Source organism: Vipera ursinii (genome assembly GCF_947247035.1).
Source record: "Vipera ursinii genome assembly, chromosome: 1".
In the NCBI taxonomy this organism is placed as follows: Eukaryota; Metazoa; Chordata; class Lepidosauria; order Squamata; family Viperidae; genus Vipera; species Vipera ursinii.
In genome coordinates this window covers 313356290-313369844 of record NC_139512.1, presented here as the reverse complement: position 1 = coordinate 313369844, position 13555 = coordinate 313356290, and the positions used below count along the sequence as shown (strand labels likewise).

At 37.6% G+C, this 13555-nt stretch overlaps 1 protein-coding gene across 1 annotated transcript in view; it reads right to left on the bottom strand.

Moving 5' to 3' along the window:
* MTA3 (metastasis associated 1 family member 3) overlaps nucleotides 1-13555 on the bottom strand; it is a gene marked incomplete at its 3' end in the record, with an annotated part of 136863 nt that overhangs the window by 47367 nt on the left and 75941 nt on the right. The gene's annotated exons all lie outside the window — the stretch shown is intronic.

Genomic DNA, 13555 nt, shown 5'->3' with positions numbered 1-13555 from the left:
CTAGAAAATATGTGGATTTCAACTCCCAGAATTCTGGGAATTGAAGTTCACATATCTTCAAGCTGCCATGGTTGAGATACACTGCTATAGATTTTGGCAACCTGTGTCAGACTTCGGTTAGTCTTGTAGATGGAACATTCTTTTACCGCTCTAGTAGTAAAAGTGAATTTCATTCAGCAGGACTCAGTACTATCCAAGTTCCTGTTACCCTTCAGTGGTTACCTTTGTCTTGACTGGTATGCTAACTATTCCTTGGGATCCACTTCTTTCAGAAACACTCACTGACATGATCTACATAAGTAATTTTCTTTCCTCATCCAACTCCATGGTGACATTATATCTTACAGTCTATAAATAAAACCTTTTGTGTTCCATGACTTATATAAAAGATCTAATGAGAAAATTACTATTTTTGTGCATGTGGAGACACTATGAACATGGTTAGCTACAGAACTATAAATATTGAGTATGACTATATTAAAGAAAGTACACAAAGGATGGATGCATTATACGGTTCCAGACAATACACAGATGCAATATTTTAGATCCAGCAAGAAATGTACTAACACCAACACATACCATATTGAGAAAAGATTCAAATGGAAAACAAGGAGAAGGAGAAGTCTGGCCACATGAATGTCATCACAATAAGGCTCAATTATGGAACAAAAACAGGAATTAATAATACTGTTACTTTTACGATCTGATCTGATATTAGTTCTCTTGTACTCCACTCACCTCTGTGAGCTTAAGTAGTCTATTAGATTTTATCATCTCTTCCTATTTTTTTTTTATTATGGTTAGTTGCACACTTAACCAGATGTTTAGACTGCCATTTTGGATTTGGCATTTTAATCCATCTATTGAGTTGTTCCCAGGGACCTAGAAGGACCAGGGGAGACACAAGAGCAGTGTTCCAGTATTTGAGGGACTGTCACAGAGGGGAGGGGGGTCAACCTATTTTCCAAAGCACCTGAAGTCCAGACAAGGAATAATGGGTGGAAATTGATCAAGGACAGATTCAACATGGAAATAAGGAGAAATTTCCTGACAGTGAGAACAATCAACCAATGGAACAAATTGCCTTCAGATGTTGTTGGTGCTTCATCACTGGAGGCTTTCAAGAAGAGGCTGGACTGTCCCCTGTCAGAAATGTAGGGATTCCTGCTTGGGCAAGGGGTTGGACTAGATGACCTACAAGGTCCCTTCCAATTCTATTCTAAATCTTCCAATGCACCAGTGTTGCTACTTTGTCATGACATTGTTTGTAATCATCTGTGTGATCTTATTGCAGTAGCTAACTAGATGGTCCACTGTTTCTTCATCTTCTTTGCACAACTGACATTTGTTATCTATTGCTGTCTTTTCAATTCTGGCTTTGTATGCATTTGTGTTAAGATTTGGTCTGGTGTAGTCAGAATTAGCTCCTCTGTCTTTCTTCAGCTTTCCTGTTCTTAGCCATTATCAGGTCTTATTGTTGTTTGCTTGCCAGCTAGTTTGTGTGTATGTGTGTGTGTGTATTGGCCATATAATACTTTGACTTGTCATGTCTCTTTTCTATTCTTCATTTGGTCTTTCTTGTAGGCTAGTTCAGTCTGTTCAGTATTCAGTAAATCTTCCTAGTGTACTAGCTTCAGTGCATTTTCTTTGTGCCCTTCAGATATTCTTCCACTGCCAGTTTTTGGTTCGTCAACTGTTTGGTGTACTTCCAACATTCCACACCCATGCTTCTTCTTAAGTGGAGTCTGTCAGCCTCACTGCATAGATGAAGGGAATGATTCATTATTATTAATTCTATGTTCTTCCTATTCAAGGCTTTTAGTTCTGCTTGAGTCCAGGCCACTATTCCAGCTATGTATCCAATGACTGGAATTGTACAGGTATTACTCACTTTGATGGTATTTCTGACACTGAGCGTGGACTTTAAGACTTTTATTCACTCTCATGATTTATTCAGTTCCAACCCTCTTCTTGACTTCAATGTGCTTTATGTTGTCAGCTTGGAGGATGCCCAGGTATACATAGTGATGATCTTCATCCAGACATCAAGTTATTTCCATAGCGCATCTTGATTCCTTCAGTTTTCACTATTTTTTCTAAAAATGGTGAGAGTGGCACATTTGTCAAGTCCAACTCTATTGCAGCACTTCAGCTGCATATTTGGGCAGTGGTGAGCAGTGATTCCATTTCAGATGGTGTTTTTCTACATAACATCAGATCATCCATGTAAAGTAAATGGGATAGCCTGATAAATCTTTCTGATGTTTAATATCCATGGCCTGGCTTGTTCAATATTGTTGGCAGAGGAATCAATGCAATAACAAACAGCACAGGTTATAGTGATTTTTCTTGAAAGATTTCTTTCTTGATATTAGTCTCTCCCAGTCTATCATCATTGATCAGCAACTGATTGATTTTTGCATGAAGTACTTGCTGTTTCTACTGTTATTTCTAGGGACTTAACTAGTCAATCATGTGACAGAGAGTTACAATCTTCTGTTCCTCTGCTGTTTGGTCAGCTTCCTTCCTGCTGAGATGGGGAGACCTTCTTTTCAACCAGATGCTGTTGGACTACCTCAGGTACAACACCACTTAGCAATTTGAAAGTTGTTGGTAAGCAGGTAATTGCCCTCTAGTTGCCTGGTGCTGCCTCTTTGTTAGCTCTTTCATTATCAGATAAGTTTAGCCGGATGTTAGCTACTCTTCAGTTTTACTTTCTTGAAGTATGATGTTACTCTGCCTGGCTATGAGTGGTTGCAGACCAATCAGATGTTTCATACTGTTTATCTTCACCTGGTGCTGACCAATTCTTGATCTTTCTTGCCCTTTATTCCACCATTTCTGCTGTTATTACAAGTTCTTTCATTTCAGTTTCTTTTTATTCCTATCTACCTTCTTTTTCACCCAAGCAGCATTCTTGTTGCATTTCTTTGGGTTATCCCAAAGCTGGTGCTAGAACTGCACAATTTCTTATTTGTTGAGTGTTAGTTGGGTCATTGCAGCTTCTCCACTGATGGATTGGGAGAAATGTTTCTGATTCCCCTGAAATTGAAGATTCTGCCTGTAGTGTGCAATTTGAGCTTCATATCACCTGATCTTCTTGGCTATACCTATTATTTGCTGCTTTATTGTTTTCATTGGTTCTAGATGATATTTCTTTGTCAGGTATTCTTTGGTCTTCTTATTCTTATTCTTCAGATTCTCCTCTTTCATCTCTTCTTGTTTGCATCTGATCTTAGCATGCTGATCTTATTTTCCAATCTGATCTTCCATTTTGGTGATGTGTTATTTAGCCATGTTTCTTGTTTGTTGCTTTTGCATCCAAGGTCTTCACTTATGACTGCAGCCATGCTGTATTCCAGTTGGTTTATTTCTTGCAGCGAGCTGGTATTTATATTCTCTATTACAGTATTGGCATACTTTAAAAGTTATACCAGCCTTTTTTTCTTGGAACAAGCTTCAATGCAAGCAGCCTTATTCTGTTGTTTTGTGGTGTTTTAGATACTCTGTTATTTTTCATTTCAGTTTGTCTTATTTTTCATTTACATGACTTTGTTCTTTCTGAAGAGAAGGCAGGGGAATGAGTTAGAGGGTGCCTGGTTTTGGAATGAATAAATGAATACATTTAAAATTATTATTAATTGATCTCCTATGCCAAAGCATCTAGAAATAGATTATAACATAAGCAATGATGTAATAGATATCAGTACATTAAAACAATATTGATAAATATTCATTAAAAAGGTATCAGGGAGAAATATGGGTACTATTATCTATTCATGTATGAAGACAGCAACCTCTGTATTCAGGGATATTAAAATATCAGCAGAATCTGAAGACCGTTCAAAACAAATATTGAAGGAACTTAAAAATGTAGCACATAGCACTAATAATACCAAGAGATTTTGAAATTTTTGAAATTTAAAATTTTTGGTGGAAGAGGATTTTTAAACCTGAATGGATGTAAATAACTTTTAAAAGTTTATTTGATGCACAATGATGCCATACCAAAGGGAATTTAAAATTCCATTTACTAAACCCAAATAATGCCTATAACTATATAACCTTATTTTTATTTTTAATTGCAATGCAAGAAGAGAAAGCTTTAAAGTATTGGGGAGTCAGAAGCTGGTTTCTAATAATTCAGGCTTACTGGATCTGAGAATGCATTTAATTCACCTACCTATGGAATTAAACAATGGATGAGTTGTTATGCAAGTAATATGCATATTGTAAGACTGATTTCTTTCATTTTTAGGAATGGCCCATTTATTATGCTTTTGATGCACTAAAACATGGGACTCAAAACTGAACAGTTGTTATATCTTTGCCTAAGCATTTTCAATATAATTCTATCAGCATATAGTCTTCTCAATGTGCTAATTGTTTTAAAATTCAAATAAAAAGGAAATAGTGTAAGCCAACTTTGCTTAAGTACAAATTCCAAGCAGAGAGGTAAGATTATACATTTCCTACTTCATTAATTCAGCATATGAAAAATAATAGCACTCCAAATTCTCTAAAAACCATAGATACAAGAGAGAAAAGTAATTTATCTGAACTGCATAACTTCCAGGTTTGAGACTATTGTATGCCAGGGCCCAACTTGTTATGAGAAATAAATAAAACCAATAACTGCATTCATTTATAAGCTTATAATAGTTATTTTATCATTTACATATTGAAACAAATATATAATACATCTATATAGCTCACATGAATTTTGGTACAGTTTCCCCCCCCCCCTTAATAACATCAGCATAAGAGGAAGAACATATTTGGAAAATCAGGCAATGGGCAGATTTGAAATATGAGGGCAATTTGAAAATCAACCTCCGTTTGGTTATCAATACAAGTTACAGAACGTGTATCATACACATTAGAAAACTACATTACTTTTTGACATAATCGCCATTCAAACTGAGGCACTTGTCATAACATCTTATAAGGTTTGAAATTCCTTCTGCAAAAAAAAAAAAAAAAATCCCCCACCTGGGAAAGAAGCCACCCTGTAACAGCCTCATGAAGCGCATTGTCATCATTGAAATGGTGTGACACAAGGCACTGTTTCATTTAAAAAAAAATGGGTTCATTTTCAATTGGTCTAGCGCAGGGGTAGGCAACCTTGGCTCTTTTATGACTCGTGGACTTCAACTCCTAGAATTCCTGAGCCAACTCCCAATTCTGGGAGTTGAAGTCCATGAGTCATAAAAGTGCCAAGGTTGCCTACCCCTGGTCTAGTGGATGAGTCAGCTGCAACACAACTTTCTCCTTCCACTCCTCACTGCCCACTGAACTACTGTGCAAGGCGCCATAGGACAGGTGTTGCTATCCCCACCTGTTTCTTGCACATGCTCAAATGGAGGTTTATTTTTGAATTGCCCTCATATATGAATCCCAAATGGTTCAGATTATTTGTTCTTTTATATTCTCCTTTCCTTTTTTTCTGTTTATCTTTTCCTGACCCTTATCCCCAATAATTACTCCAGATTAATTAATCAATTAGAAAAGATTAAAAGCTACGGTAAAGGAATTTATATAAGATCTTGTTAAATCTTCATTTCTAAATAAGAGTTAAAAATATTGATAAAATCAATGAGATTAGACAAGAATAAATATTGAGCATCTTCTAACTGTAACGCTACATTCATGGCATGGGGAGCAAAATTTTCCCAACAATAAATGCTGCTCAGCAACGAAGCAGACTGTCTTACTTTTGTTAGAGTTGCTTAGACAGAGACATTGGGGATGCTGTAGTCTTTTATTCATCTACAAAGGAGGAAGTGTAGTATGCTCTATGAGTTTTAATAGAGCTCAGTTGAGAATAATCTGCTAACACACAGGTTCATACATCTTTGGAATCCTTCTTTATTCGTTTCTGAAATTAGTCTTCAGTGGCTTTGTTTACCATCCTAAAGTTCTTTCTGCATGCATCTAAAGTCAATTACATTTGGGACACTTTCTCCCATTTTTCTCTTTCAATCCAATGCCTTAAAATGGCGTTCAGCATCTGTACATCTTTTTTTTCACCCAGGATAATTTCAATTTGAGATTATTCTTCTTCTTTCCATGTTGTTTTATGCATGCAGTTTCAAACAGGTATCACGTTCTTTCTTTGCTGTAGCTTTCCTATTGAACTTCCAATTTTCTCTTTCTACTCAATATTGAAGCACTGGATGCCAAGCCCATTCAATTCCAAACTGGGGCTGAAGAAGTTAAATCATTACCTTTGAATTCCAAATCATTGTCGATTATCTTAAAAACCCCTGGCCCCCTAGCTATACTGCAATTTCTTACCCAAGAATCCTTATACAACAAAGATTTCCCTCTAAAGTATACCCACCACTCTTTATTAAATTTGACTGGCTTTTTCCTCGTAGTCAGGGCACCTCAACTAATTCTGTCTAGGAAAATAGATGCACCTTTCTTTAAAAGAAAAACAAGAACGATCAAAATGTAGAAAACCTGTTTCTGCTTCTTTGAAATTTGACTAGTGTCACTCTGGTACACCTAATTTAGTTGAAAATTTTATTCAGTCCCATTTGTTCATTGTGGATGTTAGTGGATTTCCTTCCAAGTTTCAGGAAAAGGCTCTAATGATGAAAAAGGTGGAAAAGGAAAGAGAAGAAGAAAATGACTGGGAGGAAGGCGGATGGAATCAGTTGCACCGCGGGGAACTCTGAAAGAACAGGTTAGGGACAGATTATCATAGAGAAAATCTGTATGGTTGCTAGGAGTCAAAAATGACTTAACGACTGACTTAGTCACTCAGTCAAGATTTCCAAGTGGAGACGCAGAAGGTTTTGCACTTTTCTACTTTCACAAAGCAACATCCCAAACTCTCCCATATCCTCACCCTACTTCTATCCAAAAAGAAATGTTGTAGGGACTTATTGAAAAGTCCATTACTGCATATGGAATACCTACATTCATCTGTCTCCAAACATGTTATTTATATAAGACACATTTATACAAGAGATATACGTATTGCCCTAATTTTAGTATTTATACTCATCTCCTGCCTCTAGAGTGCTTTCCCGAATTTCACGGAAACATTATTTTGAAAGTCTGCACAGTTCAAAAGCAATTCAAGCTTACAAACACTTCCCAAAAATCTAATCTTCACACCCATGTTTGTTTGCTTTATAGATGGCAATACGATAAATCTAGGAAAATTAGAAACTGTTAGTATTTTTAAATGCATCTATGTGAAATGATCATATGGCATATAAATTTTTGCACTTTTTTTCCTTTAACCAAACTAAGCATAGCCCATTTTCAATGCAATTTCCACTGATACATACATACATACATACATTCCGCCGGGGCCTGAAGACCTGGCTCTTCGAGCTCTCGGGCCTAGGCTGAGGAGTAATTTATTTTAATCGGGGTTTTAATTGCACAGTTAGTTTAATTTTTTTTAAATTGGTTTTAACTTTTGTATTGCTGGTTTTTTAACTCCCTGTAAACCGCCCTGAGTCCTCAGGGAAAGGGCGGTATATAAATGTAATAAAATAATATATATATTTAAAAATTGGAATCCTAGGTGTAGACATTTGAAGTTAGTACAAATAAAAATGATGTACTCCGGGATATAAGAGAAAATTCTTCTTTATTGCTGAGCTTTCGTCAACAAGCTGTTGACATCATCAGAGCAAGGGCTGAAGGGAGTCAGCACATACACTTGTATGGCAGTTATAACGTTCAAATTGTGGAATGTGGGTGTGGCCTGTTCCCCGTGACTTTTAAAAATCAACCAGAGACCAGCCTTTTCTAGCAAAGCCAGAAACACTGTAAATATAAACGAGTGAGCTTGTCATGAACAGGCCACACCCACATTCCACAATTTGAATGTTATAACTGCCATACAAGTGTATGTACTGACTCCCTTATCATTCAGCCCTTGCTCTGATAATGTCAACAGCTTGTTGACGAAAGCTCAGCAATAAAGAAGAATATTCTCTTATATCCCGAAGTTCATAATAAAAACATTTGGGACTGGCAAATCATTTTGAGTTATTGTTGAGCCAGAAATGGCCCAGCAAGAATATTAAGTTCCTGGAAATAGAAAAGCCTAACTAATAACTAATGTTGAAAGTTCTAAACTGTCATCACTGAATATCAAATCAACTTTTTCCAGTGGAACAATCCCCTTCATGGATTACTGCCCTGTTGTGGCGAAGGGGCTTGTGTAATTCAATGAAGCTATGAGCTATGCTGTGCAGGACCACTCAAGACCGACAGGTCATAGCAGAGAGTTCTGACAAAATGTGATCCACTGGAGAAGGAAATGGCAACCCACTCCAGTATCTTTGCCATGAAAACCCCATGGACATTACCAAAAGGCAAAACAATATGACGCTGGAAGATGAGCCCCTCAGGTCGGAAGGTGTCCAATATGCTACTGGGGAAGAGCAGAGGGCTAGTACTAGTAGTGCCAGAAAGAATGAAGTCGAAAGGACGCTCAGCTGGTGGTGAAAGGAAAGTGCGATGCTGTAAAGATTTTTCTCCGTAGAAAATGTAATGTAAGATCCGTGAATCAAAGCAAGATGGACATGGTCAAACAAGAGATGACAATCAGTGAGCTAAAATGGACAGGAATGGGTGAATTTAACCATCAGGTATACTACTGCGGGCAAGAATCCCTCAGAAGAAATGGAATAGCCTTCATAGTCAATAAAAGAGTAGGAAAAGCAATACTGGGATACAATCTCCAAAATGACAGAATGATCTCAGTTCAAATCCAAGGCAAACCATTCAATATCACAGTAATCCAAGTCTATGTCCCAACCACCGGTGCTGAAGATGAAATTGACTGGTTCTATGAAGCCCTACAGCACCTTATAGAACTAACACCAAAAAAATGATGTCCTTATCATTATGGGGGATTGGAATGCTAAAGTAGGAAGCCAAAAGGTAACTGGAATAACAGGCAAGTTTGGCCTTGGAGTACATGCTGATAGAATTTTGTCAAGAGAATACGATGGTCATAGCAAACACTCTTTTCCAACAACGCAAGAGATGGCTCTACACATGGACATCATCAGATGGTCAACACAGAAATCAGATTGACTATGTGCTTTGCAGCCAAAGTTCTATACAGTCAGTAAAAACAAGACGAGGAGCTGACTGTGGCTCAGACCATGAGCTTCTCATTGCAAAGTTTAGGCTTAAACTGAAGAAAGTAGGGAAAAGCACTAGTCCACTCAGGTATGAACTAAATCATATCCCTGATGAATATACAGTAGAGGTGACAAATAGATTTAAGGAATTAGATCTGATAGACAGAGTGCCTGAAGAACTATGGACGGAGATTCGCAACATTGTACAAGAGGTAGCAACTAAAACCATCCCAAAGAAAAAGAAATGCAAGAAAGCAAAATGAGTGTCTGAAGAAGCTTTTCAAATAGCTGAGGAAAGCAGAGAAGTGAAAGGCAAGGGAGAAAAAGATACACCCAATTGAATTCAGAATTCCAGATAATAGCTAGAAGAGATAAGAATGCCTTCTTAAATGAACAGTGCAAAGAAATAGAAGAAAACAATAGAATAGGGAGGACCAGAGATCTCTTCAAGAAAATTGGAAAGATGAAGGGAACGTTTCATGCAAAGCTGGGCATGATAAAGGACCAAAATGGCAGGGACCTAGCAGAGGCAGAAGAGATTAAGAAGAGGTGGCAAAATTACACAGAAGAACTATACAAGAATGAGCTTAACATCCCTGATAACCACGATGAGGTGGTCACTGACCTTGAGCCAGACATCCTAGATAGAATATGAAGTGAAATGAGACTTAGGAGCAACAACAAAGCTAGTGGAGGTGACAGTATTCCAGCTGAGCTATTCAAAATCTTAAAAGACGATGCAGTAAAAGTGCTACACTCAATTTGCCAGCAAATTTGGAAAACTCAACAGTGGCCACAGGATTGGAAAAGATCAGTTTACATTCCAATTCCAAAGAAAGGCGGTGCCAAAGAATGTTCAAACTATCGCACCATTGCACTCATTTCACATGCTAGTAAAGTTATGCTTAAAATCCTACAAGCTAGACTCCAGCAGTATGTGGATCGAGGACTACCAGAAGTACAGGCAGGATTTTGAAGAGGCAGAGGAACTAGAGATCAAATTGCCAACATACGCTGGATCATGGAGAAAGCTAGGGAGTTCCAGAAAAACATCTACTTCTGCTTCATTGACTATGCTAAAGCCTTTGATTGTGTGGATTACAACAAACTGTGGCAAGTTCTTAAAGAGGTGGGAGTACCAGACCATTTCCTTTGTCTCTTGAGAAACCTATATGCGGGTCAAGAAGCAACAGTGAGAACTGGACACGGAACCACTGATTGGTTCAAAATTGGAAAAGGAGTCCGGCAAGGCTGTATACTGTCACCCTGCCTGTTTAACTTATATGCAGAGCACATCATGAGAAAGGCAGGGCTACATGAATGTAAAGTTGGAATTAAGATTGCTGGGAGAAATATCAACAACCTGAGATATGCAGATGATACCACACTAATGTCTGAACGTGAAGAGGAACTAAAGAGCCTCTTGTTGCAAGTGAAGGAGTGCTAAAGTTGGCTTGAAACTTAACATTAAGAAAACCAAGATCATAGCATCCGGCCCTCTCAATTCCTGGCAAATAGATGGGGAGGAAATGGAGGTAGTGACAGATTTTATTTTCCTGGGCTCCAAGATCACCGCAGATGGGGAGTGTAGCCAAGAAATTAAAAGACGATTGGTCCTATGGAGGAAAGCCATGGCAAATCTAGTCAGCACACTAAAAAGCAGAGACATCATCCTGCCAAAAGTGCGTATAGTCAAGGCTATGGTCTTCCCAGTTGCAATGTATGGATGTGAAAGTTGGACCATAAGAAAAGCTGAGCACCAAAGAATTGAGGCCTTTGAACTATGGTGCTGGAGAAGACTCCTGGGAGTCCGCTGGACTGCAAGGGGACCAAATCAGTCAGTCCTAGAGGAGATCAACCCTGACTGCTCTTTAGAAGGCCAGATCCTGAATTTGAAACTCAAATACTTTGGCCACCTAATGAGAAGGACTCACTGGAGAAGAGCCTAATGCTAGGAAAGATTGAGGGCAAGAGAAGAATGGGACGACAGAGAATGAGGTCGCTGGATGGAGTCCCTGAAGCAGTAGGCATGAACTTAAATGGACTCCAGAAGATGGTAGAGAACAGGAAGGCCTAGAGGAACGTTATCCATGGGGTCACGATGGGTCGGACACGATTTTGCAGCTAACAACAAGAACAAAGTGGAACAAGTTAATTTGCCCTAGGTGTGGTCTAATTCAAGTTTCCTCGTTATTTTCTTTATTGTTTATTCATCTGTTCATGTATTTGTGTGTGTGTGTATGTGTGTATGTATTTGTGTGTGCTCGTGCAAGTATGCATTTGAGGGACATAGCAGGAAAGAATTTCTCCCATTCCCCTCATATATTTTTAAAACACTGGATCCGAACATATTTTTTGTCACCAGTTTCTCTGGAGAGATATTTACAATATTTACATTTACAATATTTTAAAAGCAATAACGCCCTTCTGGACATTCCCCATTCATTCATTGGTATCAACCATTTTGGGATACAGGTGACTATGCACTGTGCATTCATGTTTTACTATGATGACATTGCTGCCAAAAGTGTTAAATCTGTAGAATGTTATGAATACTGCTTCGTAAAAGTTTGTGCAAATATATGCACAAACAGCTTAAGATGCAAACAGTAATTCCTATGTTTAATGTTTTGGAGATATTTGGGCATATTTTTACTTGCAAAGTTAGAATATAATTGCATTTATGCCAAAGCTGAGGGGTCCAGGATTTACTGCAGCCATTTTAATCTTTTGCAAAAGCTTATCTTCAAACATATACTTATAACTTCGAGAATGCTCTTAAAAAAGCTTTTAAAAAACACATCAGTATGCAAGTCTTCACTCTCAAATGTAATAAACTTCATTACAGATCAATTTTATACTGAAAATTGGCAAACTAAATTATTTCCATTGCTAACTTATTCCTCTAGTTTGACCTCCTACATTTGCACTTGCCTTCTATTCATCTGAAGGTGCTCTCTCTGTTATTACTGTTCATCATCTTTATTTTCAACTAATTCTTCATTTTGACATTTTACAAGCTCAGGGAGATTCTTTGGCAACACACATTAAAAGAATGAATGGGAAAAAGATTTAAGTAAAGGTATACGGATAGCAAAAATTTGGCACTTTCACATATTACACAGGGAGATTTCTGCACCATGCTTGATTCAGTGAGAATCACAGATCATAGCTCGATGTTAACACTTTCCTAGTACTAGACATTCCCATGGCACTGCCATTTGTGCAAATTCCTGAGGTACCAAATTCTTTTTTCTGTAGTCTTGATTATATGCCATTTAATCAGTGACAATGCTAAGCAGTCATTGAGATAGTTTCAATGCCTGATTCTTTTCTTTGAAGGTGGACACACCACAGCATTTGACTGTATTTTCCAAGACCGGTTACCCTTCCAATTGTCTGCAAAATATTTCTTGACATCTGACTCCTTTATAGTTGATCCTAACACAAACTATCTACTTCAGTATCTTATCAGTTCTAAGACTCCTTACTGTACTTACTGTCATTATATGTTGGTCCCTTCAAGGCAGTCTTGAGTCCTGGCAACTGTCTAGAGAAGTCCCTGCAATTTTCTTGGCAAGATTTCAAAAGTGGTTTGCCATTGCCTGCTTCTGAGGGCTGAGAAAAAGGGAATGGCCTAAGGTCACCCAGCTAGCTTTGTGCCTAAAGCGTATCTAGAACTGTCTTGCCGTTTTTAGTGTGATTCCTTAACCATCGCACCAAATTAGCTCTCACATTTATTGTTATTAGCTTGATTTTTATATTTAATCCTTGTCCCTTTTTTCACTGTGCTTCTTGACTTTTATTACTAGTTTGCAAATCATATGATTTCTATCTACCGTGGTAGCATCACCAGCATAATGCAGGTTATGCCTCCAATTTTAAAACCATGCTCATTTTCCAATATACAGCTAGCACGTAGCTTGAACACCTAAGGAAAGGTTACTCAAAGGAACCAGTCTGTTTCAATCATTTTAGAGATTTTCATTAAAAAAGATACCTAAAAAGAATATCTACTTTTCAACATTCTAAAACCAATTGGTGCAATTTGTAATTGAAGTGAAATATACTGTATGCCACTAATTCTTATATTATGGTCTGCCAGATGCTGGATCAATATTAACTACTTAAAACCTTTTGCCAACAGTACAACTTTCAGGATTGTTTGATAGTACTGTAGAGAAACATCTAAAGTATGTAAATAGCAGTTTTCAATGATGGCATTTCAAGACAGAATATTTTTGGAGGAACAAACTTGTGAATGTTTACTCATTATTTCCCTTGAGCTCCAGACATTATGACTGGCTTAACAGTATACCTTTCTTTTCCTTTTGCAAATAAATAAATAAATAAATAAATAAAATATAATAGTAAAAAAAGATAACTGCACTATTCTGAAGAAAGCCCCCCCCCAAAAAAATCATGGAATCAAA